Raw genomic sequence first — 15193 nt, forward strand, 5'->3', positions numbered from 1 at the left:
TGAATAACGGAGTTTATTGTGACAATTTGCACTGCATGAAATAAGAAGGACATTGAGGTACTAGAGAGAGTGCAGAGAAGGGCGATGAAGCTGATGAGGGGTCTGGAGCGCAAGTCTGATGAGGAGCAGCTGATGGAACTGGGGCTGTTTAGCCTGGAGAAAAGGAGGCTGAGGGGAGACCTGATCGCTGTCTGCAACTACCTGAAAGGAGGTTGTAGCATGGAGGGGGTTGGTCTCTTCTCCCAAGTAACAATTGATAGTACGAGAGGAAATGGCCTCAGGTTGTGCCAGGGGAGGTTTAGATTGGGTATTAGGAGAAAATTCTTCACAGAAGGGGTTGTCAGGCATTGGAACAAGCTGATTAGGGCAGTGGTGGAGTCACCATCCCTGGAGGTGTTTAGATGAGGTTCTTAGGGACATGGTTCAGTGCTGGAGTTAGGTTAAGTTGTGGTTGGACTCAATGATCCTGAGGGTCTCTTCCAACTGAAATGATTCTATTATATTCTAAATATGATGGCCCATGGGGTCAGGAGAAAGTTTTAGAGTGTGGTAGCCATTGCAGGCATATTCCACTTACTAGAGAAAGCCACTGTCAAGCATAGCTAAGGCAAGCGCAAGTCACCATTCGTAAATCTCGTTTTCAGTCTGTGGGAAGAAAAAGATACTTTGTTTTTTGGGAAAAAGGAACTAGGGTCCTAACCGATACTTGGATTTTGAGGGTTTTTGATACCTCCCAACTGTGAAGCACTGTGCCTACTCACACAGTGAATGTCAAGCCATCTTGGCAGTTGTTAAAATAAAATTATATTCTCTCCACACTGTGTCTTTTACCAGGCATTAAATGAAAAGCATGTATGATGCTTACCTGTGCTGGTATGCAATCCATCCATTTCCAGTCTGAGACTTCTGTAAAATGATGAATTATTGTAGTCTGGTGCTACCTTAATTTAAACCAAATTAAAACATACAAGAACTTAATTTGGCCTTTATGGGCTAACTTAAATGGTAACATATCCAAATCATCACATGTTATTCCTCCTTAAATAAATTAGCTTAGCAGAGTTTTATTCACTATAGACAAAGTTTAACTGTTTTACCTCAAAGAGAGATTAAAAATCATAGATGTATGTTGAAGAATAAAAAATCATATATGTGTTTTGAAGAATATTACACCAGATTTTCTTGACCTTTGGGTCAAGAAATTTATTTTTGCTATTCTTAATGTATTAAGCCCTTTTAAAAACCCTTTTTCAGTTGTATTGTTCTTCTGACCTGTGTCTGTGTTTCTAAAATTCTTGTTGGGGAATGAAAAGGAAAAAAAAAAAAAAAAAGTTAGACAATATTGCTTCAGAAAAAGTCATACTGGGAACTACTTGTACCACTTTGCACTCTGTATGAAGAACATCATCCTCTAAAGGAAAAGAGTTTAATCTTATTTTCCAAAAATACCAGACGCTTTCTGACCTTTGATTAAAATTCAAATTTGTTTTCAAAAACACCACAGACATCCTTGTGATAGCTTAAGAGATCTTCTCATGTTTTCCAGGTAAGTGACTTTCAGAAGCTATGAAAATTACTCCTTTGGATTTTTATACTTTTCCGTAATTCCACTTATTTTCATAAAACATAATAGCAATGGAGCAGTATAGTATAGGGAGGAAGAAGCAGAAGTGAGCAAGGCATTGGTCTCACCATCAATACTGAATGTACCAAAATATCTCATAAGTGAGCAGTGGAACATCAGAGAAAACTATACAGTAGTAAGATATAGTTCTTCTTTTTACACATTTACGCTATAAAACTGTGAATGAGAATGTCCACATGAAGCTTTAAGAATATTTGGAAAAAAATCTAATTCAAAATGGTATTGTGTATGTGAACATTCATCCATTTTAATCAATGCTAGTAATTAGAAAACATCCGTAAAACCATCTTGTGTAATATTATTGGACTGATGCAGAAATGAATGCGTTAAATGAAATGGACTGTATGCTGTGGGTGAGCAAATATAGTGTGGATGTTATAAAATCCCTTCTGACCCAGGAATATTTGAGTCAACACCAATTTGATTCTGTTTAGATGATGGGTCCAGCTGCAGAACAATCCAGGAGAACTCAATAACTTATACTGTGGGATCTGACTAATTGCTCAGGTTCCACAATAGAAACTCTCTAAGGCCCAAATGTTAGCTTTCCATTAGCAATTCAGAATGAGATGTTAATGTTTTGAATTAATATTCACCAGCTTACAGAAGTCTTGGCCAGTGTTACCTGAATTACGAGTTTCATCACTGTACAGCCCTAGAACAGCTTCTGCATTTGATCAGTGTTACTGCCAGAAAAAAAAAAAAAAAAATTCAGTAGACCCTATCTAAAATTTCCCAGGTGTAGGGTCCTCCATGGGCTGCAGGTGGATCTCTGCTCCACTGTGAACCTCCATGAGCTGCATGGGGACAACCTCTGCATCACCTTGGTCTGCTCCACAGGCTGCAGGGAAACCTCTGCTCTGGTGCCTGGAGCACCTCCTGCCCTCCTTCACCGACCTTGGTGTCTGCAGTCTCTTTCTCTCTCATTTTTCTCATTCCTCTCCTACAGCTGCTGTGCAGTGTTTTTTACTCTGTCTTAAATGTGTTATCACAGAAGTTCCACCAATGTCATTGATGGGCTTGGTTATGGACAGTGGCAGGTCTGTTTTGGTGCTGGCTGGAACTGGCTCTGCTGAAGACGGGGGCAGCTCCTGATGTCTTCTCACAGAAGCCCCCCTGCTACCAAAACCCTGCCACATAAAGCCAATACAGAATCATGAAAGGGAGTGATCTTCATATCACAAAGATGCAAAATGTTCCTTGATGGTCATCTTAGCTTCTCTGTGTAACAGTTATGGATCAAGGAAAGGCTTTAACTTTCTTTGAGGAAAGACTTCGAACTCCAAGGTAAATGAGAATTTACTGTGAAAAGGGGGAGTTAATTTGATCTCTGCTAATGCCACATATTTAATTATGGTGGAAACTTAGGCAGAATCAATTTTGATTACACAGGATTTAGCCACTTGCTACACTCCAACTCTATTTCATATTGCAGTTCTTAAATTGGCATCTTCCAGTGTAAATGTTATATACTCAAAGAAAAAGTCATATAAATGACCAAAATAAAGGTTAAATGGAAAAAAAAAATGAGGAAAGTATATATACTCCTCTTATTATGAGAGGGAAAAAAATTTTGTTTATCTTGCTGGGTGGACTCAGTTCCCAAATAGTGACCCAGGAAAAAGAAAACGACATTGAGCAAGAAGCTCAATAAGAAGGTGTTTAGACAGTCTCTGAGGGAACGAGGTGACAGAAGGGTGAGTGGCCAGCCTTGCTGTGGAGTCCTTCACTTAAGAGGCAGAAGATAAGCTGTTAAATGGGATGCCAAGCACCATAACTTAGTGGTGAATTGCTCCCTGTACATCAGGCAGGATCAGATAAGGGAGTTGCTAGGTGAAGTGTGTCAAAGTGTGCCAAGAGCTGTCAAGGTGAGTGGGTTAATTTACTGGGAAATATTTTACTGAAGAATTTAAGTTCTCCTCTGCTGTGTCTATTCCTTCTAAACCAAAATGGAATCTGATTAGTAGTAGTTAAAAAATGACAGAAAAAATCGTATACAGAAGAGTCCGTGGTTTGGGATGAATTAACTTCAGTTTTAAGATACAGAAGCTTGTAGTTGTTGGAGAGGGTTGCTTTTGTTTTTCAAATCGAGAACACAGGCATGGCTACAGTGGTTCAGAGCACAACTTAGTGCAAGTACTCAGCATTGTTCTGGACCAGATGATCTGTAGGACAGGGCAAGGATTTAATCCTGCTTGCCCATAACTAACTTGTCCTAACCACCCATGATCTGTGGTTCAGGAGGTTCCTGAGGAAATCACTGTCTCTGTATTAAGAAGTTTGGGATTGTTTTTTGATCTGTGAATGAGTCCAATTTCTTTTTATTTATCTCTGTAACATTCATAACATCGCCCGGCAAGTTGTTTCACATCTACTTCTCACAGTGTGAAGAAGTTTAGAACAAATGAAAGGAAGTGTTTTTTCTCTTGCTGGATAATTACATTGTCACGGGATGTCGTGGTTGTCAAAGTGGCAGTTCCAAGAGCAGTTGTACAGACTCACAGAAGGAAAAATCCCACTACAGCGATTAGATGCAAAACTAGAATTGCTGGTTCTGATAGTACCTAAAATACAGATGGCTGAAAACAAAGAAGATACCTCAGGAGAAGCATGCCTGTAAACCCAAGCACTGGCTGTTAACCTTATTGACCTTTGTTGTAGCTCAGCACAGTTGTCCATATGTTTTTCACTGAATTATCTGTATTACTTGATCACTTTGAAAGTGGGACAAAAATAATTTTGGTGTTTCTCGTCTTCCAGTCCTTTTCATGCTGATAGTTTAATGTGGAGTTAGTTCCCAAGCAAGATTTCACAGAGGATAGGAATAAGGCTTTGTATCTGTCTTTCTTCAAGGAAGTCTCATCATATATTTATGAGGACTTGCTTCTCTTTCTGATGATATTCAGCGCTGCTGAAACCTCTTGTATCACTTGAAAAAGTTTGATATTTCATTATGCAGATGCAGCTGTTGGTTATTCTCTCTTATCATGAAGGAATTCTAACCTTAGTAGTCAGTAGCTCAATAGATACCAAAACTGTTCCTCAGGTTTACTTTTACTCAGACAAGCAGTTGTGCCAGAATGTAGCTAACTGGGAAACAGCTGGGCATAGCTGTCCAACAGCTAGAAATCCAAATATAATCATGCATTTGACTAGTGCATCAGTTCACAATAGTTCCTGTTACAAGTATCTGCTATTCCTGTAATTACTCACACTGGTCAATGTTAGAGGAATCCTCAAAGCTTTATGTATCAGACCCATATGAATTCCCACTCTGTGCACTAAGGATTTGCAGTGTGTCACACTCAAACCCTGAGGGTTTGAGGACGCACCCTGATGTCTGTCTCTGTCTGCCAAACAGCCTTCTTGGCAGCCACCAACCCCGACAAGTCAGTTCTGTTGCTTCTCCTGACTTGAGTCGTGTGTCCTTCACATGGGACATCCTTCCTCTCACCTGCAGAGGGCCTTTGGAGAAGGTCTTGCTCGTGTACTCGGCTGCCTGTCTGTTCTCTCTGGAAAGGTTTCTTGTCCTTGAGCACCCTGTATGCTTCAGGCAGAAATTCCTCCTTGTGCATCCAGATCCCTTTCTTGGTGGAGGGTGAGAGTTTTTATTTGCCAGCCTCCGCTTTGAAGACGGTTCAGGAAGGTCAACGCTTCAGTTCCCAAACTCATTCAATTCCTCTCCTATGCAGCAGTTCATCTGGCTATTTTTCTTAATGAAAATAAGCGGTTCTGTTTCCTTGGAAGTGGAAACTATGCCTTTGTCACGTGCCACCTGTGATACTAATCACTTTGTCATGGTGTGATATAGGACCCTTTACGGACCTTTGCTTGGGGGGTTTGCTGGTATTTCTCCTTGTGAATTGTCTATCACAATTTGTGATATTGTGAATTGTGCAATCTGTGTCAAATCAGTGTGTTAAGAGATACGTTTCATTATCTCATTAATATGTATGTTTGCTATTAATATCTCACCTATTACTGGTTCTTGGCTGAGACTTAACACAGTGATGAGTGTATTTGGGGTGACTAGTTCTCAGCCCTTTCCTCTGAAGAAAATTGTAGCACGTACCAAATCAAATGGTAAAGACCCAATTTGTTTTTATGCTCCTTGAAATTGGGTCCATCTTTTTGAAACAGACTGTATTTGAAATTAAAGTTACGGTAAAGGCCACATTTCTCCAATGAAAGGTACTGCAAACATCCTCAGTGTTCCAGTCTGCAGCCAAGATCAACAGCACAGCATGGCTGTCTGATTTTATATGAGTGGAAAGTAAGCTGGCCAGAGTTCAGCTCAGCAAAATAGAGATGTTGATGACAATTTAGATGAAAGAGCAAAACTATCTAGCAAAAGCAGTGTTGGCTCCTTTGGTGATATTTTTCATCATTTAAGTTTGTGACTTTTTATGAGGGATTCTTTCCCCTTCGTTGCTGTTAGTCATGCTCCGATTAATAAGCCTGTCAGCTTCTTGTCATCTACATGTGGCCAGGATTTTCTAGCCTCTGCTTTTTAATGTGGATTTTGGTTCTTCTACAGTCTTTTGTTTTACTGTAATTGCACTGATGCCATACCATTGCTCCTGTACCTAGCTGTAGTCACCTGCCGACTTGATTCAATAAGTTATTTTGTTGTTATATGGTGGGAATTTCAGAGACATCTTTGCTTGTTGTCTTTCAAAAAGATTGCCCACTTTTAAGGTTATAGATGTGAGGTTTGACAAGAGAAGATCATGAGCAGCAATGGTGGCCTTCTGGGGTCTCTTGAAGAAGTCAGATTCTTAAAAGGGCTTCAGGAGCTTGCTACGGATACGTTCCTCAGACTAGAGGCAGGAAGAAACCTTTCCAACTGCTTGCTACTTCTCTGTCTGGCTTGACTGGGCTATTATTTTTACCCGAATGTTAATTTTTTAAATTTTTGTGACAGATTGTTCTGTTGCTTACTGGGAAGAATGTCATACATAGTTATATGTTTTGAAATGTAAAGGTCTGCTTTCTCCCATCTTTCTCATTTTTTCTTTTTTTTTTTTTCTGTGTAGTCATGGCCAGCCACAGCATTAAGATCTTTTGTTTTATTTCCAAGACCGGCATTGGACTATTTTGGAAGTTTTGCTCAAGGAGCACACTGTATCCTGTAATTATTTGTGGTGGCCTAGCGACTAGTTATGATGAAAGTACAAAGATGAAAACATAGCAGGTTTTTAACTCAATCACACTGAAGAGATGCCCACAAGTTATTGTACATAATTTGGATTGATCAGTAATATCACCAGTGTGGACTTTTCACTTTGGGAGAGGTGAATAATGCTTTCAGCATACCTTCCCAAGAGACCACTGTGTGATTGAAAAAGTGTTGTTTTCATGCAAGTATTTTTATAAACATGAAAATTAAATAAATAAGAAAGAAAAAGCGTTATCATAATAGCAATTCTGATCCTCCCAGCAAACCAACCTATGAGGATCCTTAACTGTGTAAGGTTACTCTACTGTAGTGAGAAACAATCTTCAGGCAAATAATAGTTAAAAGATGCATCAGTGTTTTTTTATATAAGGCTGCATTTTATATGAATTTTTCTTCGGTTAGCAGATCGCAGGCCTCTATACTTTAGAATATAGAATTTTATTTCTCCATAACGTTTTATGTGGTTAGCACTTCATGGGGTACAGCTTCTGAGTGTTATTTTACTATCAAGGTCTTCCTTATTTCATATATGACTTGTATTCTTCTTAAACTGTTACAGAGTGATACATAGAAAACATGATATAATGCTAAATAATTTTTTTAAAAAGTGTTATCTGGGTTTAGGTTTGTATGAAAAGCAATTGAACAATCTCTGCTACAGCTTGAAATGGTGGAGTGGAATGAAGTCAAAGATTTGGCTAAATGTCAGTTCAGTTCAGATGCTGAAAACCCTAGGGACCTTGGCTACTTAAAAAAGTAAAAGTAACTGAGCCTTCTAATTCTGCTTGGAATAAACTGATCTTTAACTAAGGAAGTGGAGAAATAGGACTGGAGGATGTTGCTTGTTCTGGTAATCACAATCTTAATTTCTCCACAAAGGGAGCCTCTGCCATACTGAATAGTCTGTGTGGGTTGTTTTGTTGTGGGTTTTTTTGGGGGGTTTTTTTTTGGTGGGTGTTTTTTTTTTTTGTTTGGTTGGTTGGTTGGTTTGGTTTGGGATTTTTTTTGGTGTTATATTCTGTAATTTTTAAAAGTCTGTGCGGTAAAAATCCGTATCCATTCGAAGAAGTGGGAGTGATAATTCTATTCTTGCAGATAGAATGTAAATAGAATAGTTTTTCTTTTAGCATATTAATTCAGTAAGAAGATTAATATAAGCTTGCAAACTTCTTAGTCAAAATCTTTATTCTCTCAGCAGAATGCAATACAATTACTACTTGGATGCTGATAGTAAATGAACTGTTTTATTGAATCATCACAAAGAAATGTTGGAGGCAGGTCTATGAAAGTTCTCATAAAGACTATATTTGAGGGGGACTTTGTAGAGGAGGCAAAAGAGGGCAGAAAATTTCATTTTGAAAAGAGAGAGGAAAAAAGTGGCTGCTGCTGGAGCAGTGGGAGCCACCATTATACCCTGTTGGTACTCTTCCAGTACAGTTTGGAATCAAATTCTTAACTTCAGGTATGTTTTATTGATACTCTGCTGCAAGATCAGGAATTAAACCATGACTACATAAGTTATAAATGATTGATGCTACTCTATTCAAGGCATGTTATTAATAATCTTTCGACATACTGACTAGCATCACTCTTTGTTTCTTAGTTTTCAGTCTTGGTCTTGGTTTATGGTAAAATTCTTTACACCTGAAATAACGGTCAAACTAATTATCAGAGAAGCCCAGAATAGGTCAGGCAGGAAGGCACCTCAGAAGGTCATTTAGCCAAGTCTTCTGCTCAAAGCAGGGTGGGCTATGAGAGCAGACCAACAAATTCTTAACAATTTAAAGGAGTATTTTTTTGATATTTTTTTGAAGACTATGTGTTGTTCTTCTAAATAACAGGATCTCTATTTTATGCTTTCGAACAGAATACTGAAGTTGGACCTTAAGGAGAGGTTACTTGGCAGTCTTCATTAGAGACAGAGCTTTTCTTTACAGAGACCATGAGTAGTGTAAATCTTTCCTCCAGCTATGGAAGTCCTGCTGACCTCTGGTCTTACATTCTGAATTTTGCTTTAGGAAATAGTAGTTCTGAATGAGGAAGAGGTTTCAGTCAACCTTTTCTGTTGGGGCTTTTTTATTCTTTGTCAAATGGTGGTATCAAAATTCAGATGGTGCAGCTGCGGCTTGGAAGGAAGAAATAAGGGGTTTTGAGTAATGTAAGGAAAGGCTTTTCTGTTCTTTGACTACAGCACATTACAGGTCCAGAACTGAATGCTCCAATTTTTAATGTTTGATTCTTAAGATGTTATTTATTGTACAGTTTTTACATCAGTGCAACCCTTGATTTTTTTTTTCCTGCTCAGTAGTTTATTTCTTAGTTAATTACGTTATTTGTGATGTTGAACATTGCCTTTTTATTTTTTTTTCCCCAGTGTGACAATGCAAAAGGACTCAAAGCCTTCTATGATGCAATAAAATATGGACCTAATCATCTGATGGTTTTTGGTGGTGTATGTGCAACAGTTACTTCTATCTTTGCTGAATCTCTAAAGGGATGGAATTTGGTTCAGGTAAGGCATGGAGTGGAATGTATTCAAGTGTTGATTATCTTGTATCTCTGTTTATTTGTTTCATTTTGTGTTTTTAATTTAGAAACCTAGTATTTGATGCCTTTCAAGCTTAATATTTTGTGTAATAACTATATCTTAGTTTTGAAGATCACTGAAGTTATGTGTAAAGAACAACAGCTACTTTTACATAGTACTAGATTTTCAGGCTTGTGAGTATGGGGCAGAAGTTGTGTGTCTCAGTAGATTAATTAAATAAAATTAATTTAATGTATCTCAAAACACAACGTAAATGAAATGAAGTTCAGTAACAGTAGCTGAGCAAATCTAGGAATTATCCAAAGTTAGAGGAAACAACTCGACAGCCTTAAATTATGATACGCTGGGATCTTTACTCAGTCATAATGAATTAATTCCTATTTACATTAAAAGTGTTGGAAGTATATGGATCGTAAGTAGTAACCGGGTATGTATCTCAGTATTTGACTCACAAAGCACGTTTATTCCCAGCTGTTCTTTCTGACTTTCTCAAAGGTCAAGTTTGTGGAAAGGTTCCCTCTACTGAGGAATCAGAATTTATTAATACTAATCTTTAAAAGGCAGATGATAACAGCATGATTTTCTTCCTTTCTTCAATCATTTGACCAGTGATGATCTTTTGATTGATGGCTGTTCATGCATGGTAGGCAGCCAGTTTTGCTTTTCATATGTGGAAATGCCCTGGCTTCTTACTCAATATTTGTATTGCCTAAAGATAAGCTTGTATCATTTTTATTAAAATAAACAAAACTTTCTATAGCAAAACAATAAAACAATAAAATATAACAATTACCTGAGGTTTCAGTTACAAACAGACTCCTTTTTTCCACCTGGAATACTCACTGAGATTAGTGCAGAACGAACAAATGAGGCATAATTAAGTTTGTGAAGATGATGATGATTGGAGTGCAAATGGGAAAATCTTAGGAGGATAGTTAAAGTAGCTTGTTAACTGTGTTTGCAATGCTTGTCATATCAGATGCTTTTTTCTTATGCTTCAGGATTTTTTCTGATATGAAAAACATCAGTTCTACTATGGAAACTATGTATCTCTGGGGCAGAATGGATAAAACAACAGAAAACTTGAAACTACTAGCTTAATGCTCTCCTTTGAAAATGGCCTAGTCCATGGCCTGTAAGAAAATATGTGTCTGGGGCTCTGTGTTTTTTGGAATTTGTCATGTGGAACTTTGAGATGATGTAGGATGTTTTAAGGAGTTGGATTTCATTGTGCTAAATCCTTTTCATTTGCAGTCAAGTTCTGGCTCTAAGGTCTGAAAATCAATTTACTAATGCAGTTGCTCAGTCAATAAGGAAGGGCAAGTAGAAAGCCTCTGTTTGCTTTTAAATGCCTGAATTTGTCAATATATGTGTTAACTTATATAATGATATGAAGCATTGCTACCAGACAGCATCTATTTCTTTGTATTTAACCACTACAGCTGTGACTAAGTCTTAAACATTATTAATGATGTCAGTACATCAAGGGATTCTCCGCTGCTTGGGCTTAGCATCCAGCAGGCACTAGATAAATCCTCACATGGCATAACTCCACTTTGTGTCAGTTTTTTTATAAATTGATTGGCTGAATGATGAAAGAACACAAATGATGGCATGGCTGGGAAGTGTGGTGAAACTTATTGGATGATATACGAGGAAACAGCCTAAATACAGCTTGTGAAAGTGTTATGTCCTATGGTGACAGCAATATGCGCATCTGCAAATCAGCATACATAGCATGCATGAGATAATGGGGAAATGGAGTACAAATCCTTCCACTCCTCTAGTTTGACTGTCATAAGCATCTTTGATTAAAAGCATAGCTTGAATAGAAGAAATAGAAATCTGTAGTTCTTGGAAGTGAAGCAATAACATTCAGACCAATAAAAGACAAGATTGTCCTCCCTCAAAATTTGAAACTTCACCTCAGGTAATCACAGCAAAGTCATGTAGTTACTTAACTTCACAATCACAAATTCATGTATTTTATGTTGCAATCAAGAAGAAAAAAAAAGCATATAGACAAAAACTAACCTAATGTATTATTTAATAGAGGATATGCATTTGATGTCTGACTCTATCAGTTTTTTTTCCTATGCAGGCAGTCAAAAACCTGAGCTCTTAACCTTAGCAGGAATATTTGATTTGATTTACACAGGTGTCATGTGGTTGAGCAAAGTGATGACTCTTCCACACAAGAGAAATGCAGGATGATACTCATAGTACTGGGAGGAATAGGCAAGAAGAGATTCACAGAATATAAAACTGAAAAATTGGTTTTGTTAACAAATATGATATGAGATGAGATGAGATTGCTTGTAAAACTTTCCTGAAAGGCTTTTAACCTTTCCTGAAAGGCTTTTAATTCAAGGCTTCTGTGTGACTACTTTTTCTCTCTTTGGGGTAATTTTTCTTTTCTTTTCTGCCTCTTCCTCATTCTCTGCGGTAAAAAGACTCCAAAAACATGCAACAAAGTAAAAGGCAAAGAGTAGAAATGTGCTGGAAATAATCAGATTGCATTTGCTACTCAGACAATGTTACAGCAGTGATGAGAGGGGAATGAAAAAAAAAAAAGGAAATAAATTTTTGCAGGACAGCTTGAGTCTCTACTCCTCTTACTGTACACTGTTGATAATGACACTGCATTTTTGACTTCACTGATTAATTCAGTTCACTGGTGGCCTGTAACAATGTGAAATAGGGGAGACTATCAGAGCTTGAGAAGAGTCTCACTCTGAAGGTGACTTGGTTTATATCTGTACCAAATATAAACAGAGGCTACTTTTCTTCCCCCACCTTGATAAATTTTCTTATGATCAGCAACAGAACGGGAGATTCTGTTCTAAACTGTCTGCCTTCAACTGCTGGCTGATTTAATTATCTATTACTGTAACAAAATTAATGATTTTTTAATGGAGCATTTTTCTATCTGTGCAAAGAGCAAGTTGCTTTAGCCTGCAAACACTGAAGTCATCCTTAAGGACTTCCACTGAGGGATGGTAGGTGACAACCTGCCAACTGTTTGCTGAACGCACATTCTTAGTAGGACAGATAGAGACCCCCATTCCTTAGCTTCTCAAATGAGAAGCTTCCCTGTAAGTAATTTCTGTGTGCCAGCAGACCTTTGTTGAGTGACAGTCTGAGCACGGGCTGGAGGCTGCACATGCAGCTTTGATGTCCAGTTGATAGTGTGGAATCAGTTTGAACCTCTGGTATTTTAGTTAAAAAGTGCCAATAATATTCTGTGCATCTGACATTAGGTCATACAGGCATGAAGGTCTAATATCGGGCAATTACCCAGTAAGTCAAGTACAAATATGTCAATGTCAAATACATCAGGATTTGTCTTAGCCTTGTTCCATTTCCATGTGTTTTCAAAGCCATTAAGCAGAATGAAGAATCATTAACAGTATCTACAATGTCTTGTAAAAGGCCAGTTACACATTTTTGTTTCATACACTGGAACTTTCCTGTTAGTATCCACGTAGTGCAAAACAGAGGAGATAGTTTGCAATTCAGTCTTCTATTCCAGGATATCCATCAATTTTTTACCCCTCCATGTGAATTTCTTTCAGTGGCATAAGTGTCTAATTTGTATAGATTGCTGTTTCTCCTATTTTCCATTTTAATCTCTCACTTTTCCTGATTGCTATATTGACACTAACATTTAACAAGGGTGAGGTTTTTTATCAAACTGACCAGCTCTCTTAATTTGGGAAACTCTTCATTTTGGAGACTTGCTGTTCTCTTCTGTTGTGATGTTTTCATTTCCTGCTTCTTTTCCAATTTCCTTTATCACTGGAAATAAGCCTCTGCCAGAAAAAAACATAAATATTACCCTTTCCTTAGAATATCCTGTGTTTCTACATATTTAATGTAATCTAGTCTTAACTGCTGACTTTTAGGCTGGTAACTGATACAAGTGATCCAGTGATTAGATTGTAACAACATTCAAGAGAGAGAAAAACCTTGTTCTGGATTCAGCATCTCATGCTGGAAAATTTTCTAGGAAAATTCTAGGTGCCGTAATCATGATGTATTACTCATTTTATGCGCCCAACTTCCAGCAAGTATAAGTCTCCCATATTGATATAAGGCAAGTTCACATGTTAGAATGGGAAAACTCCTTTAGTTCTCAGGCTCAATATAACTGAGTATTAAAGAGCCTACCCTGAGACTTTTATTATTATCCCAGAGATCCACAGGCATTCAAGATCCCATCTCTGAACTAGCAGAAAGACTGACAGTGTTTAAGAAAATTAATGATGTTTCTTGTCCTTGGTTTTCTACTGAAACAAGGCTGATACGATTTCATGGTCAGTTCCATCTAACAATTTCTGACCACTATCCAATTGCAACCAAACTTTAACAAAGGATTTCCCAAAGTTTATTAGCTTCTATACATATCTGTGAAAATGAACTGCTGAGGGGAGGGATCCACATGAACAGAAGGGAGGCTACAGCGTGAGCACAAAGATAACTTGGAGCCAGCCATGATGTGCGGTGCTCCCTGTCCAGCTGCAGCTTATGGGAAAGAAACTGATTGTGTTGAGAAGAGAGTCAAAAAAGAGAGAAACAAAGCTGAGAAAATACAGAGGAGAGGTGAGGCCCAGAAGGATATGAAATAGGAGCTGGTTTGTGTGTTTAGAAGCTTAAGCCACATGTATCTGTAGGAAACCGGGCTTGATTAGCTGGCTCTTTTACTCATCAAAATACTTTTTAATACAGAATTTCACAACTCTATGCAGGTTTTAAATGGTATTTTTTAACGCTTAAATAATGCAAGTCATCACAGAGGTTTCTATACTGGCCACCAAATCAAATTTCCTCTTGGTAATATCTGGATTTTCTAAATCTTCATGCTCATTACCTGGAGGCCTGGCATGGTCATTTATTTATTTGTTTGTTTGTTTGTTTACTTACTTACTTACTTATTTATTTATAAATATTCTTTATCATGTTTGTTCCAGCACAGTGAGTTTGTGCTACTTTTGCCTTCACTGCACAATTTCCATGTATTATTAGTCTGAGCAATGAAAATGGCATTTAAACTAGTCTTTGACTAAGAAGATTAGCTACTTGTATCTGTAAGATGCAGGTGGTCCCACTTGAGCAGGCCTTCTTCCCACTGGGATGACCCAATGCACCACAAAACTAGAGTCTTCAGCTTCTTGGCCCACAATTCACTATCATAATCCTCTTTTTTTCTTTCCTTTTTTTTTTTTTTTCCTCCTTTGCTTTCCTATTTTATCTCCTGGGATTGGAGGGATTTTTTGTAGATTTTCTGTACCCATGCTGTTCTTCTAACAGACAAAGTGTGTGAAGGGAAACACCTCTTAAAGTCTTATTATATAAGGTGCAAACCTGATGATGTTCCTGTCTTGCTTTCCGGACTTAGCTGAGCACATAAGGAAGTTTTGCTTGCCTCACCGTAGGAATGCTTGGGAGCTCCTGAACGGGAAGGAAACACAGCAGGCCTGACCTTCATGCGTAATTTCATGTGAAGTTTCTCCTCATCTGAGAGAAGCTCTGGTGAATTTGGAGGGAGAGAGACCTTTTAGTTCTGCCAGTCATCCCCTTGATAGAAGCTGTCAGCAGAAGCTCTGCTGTTATTGATTTGGCCCTCCTGAAGCTCTGTGGTTGCTGCTGAGAAAGAAAACACAAGGGGAGTTGAAAGAGATCAGCAGCACCATTCCTCCTAATTAGACTATGTCTCTCTGGGGGTGGATGGATGTGGACATGCATGATGTAGAGCAGACTTAGATTTGGGAAGTTAGTTGTATGTTCACCCTTAGACTTAGAGAAATGAATGTTACAGTGC

The sequence above is a fragment of the Nesoenas mayeri genome (assembly GCF_963082525.1).
Source record: "Nesoenas mayeri genome assembly, chromosome: 6".
Lineage (NCBI taxonomy): Eukaryota > Metazoa > Chordata > Aves > Columbiformes > Columbidae > Nesoenas > Nesoenas mayeri.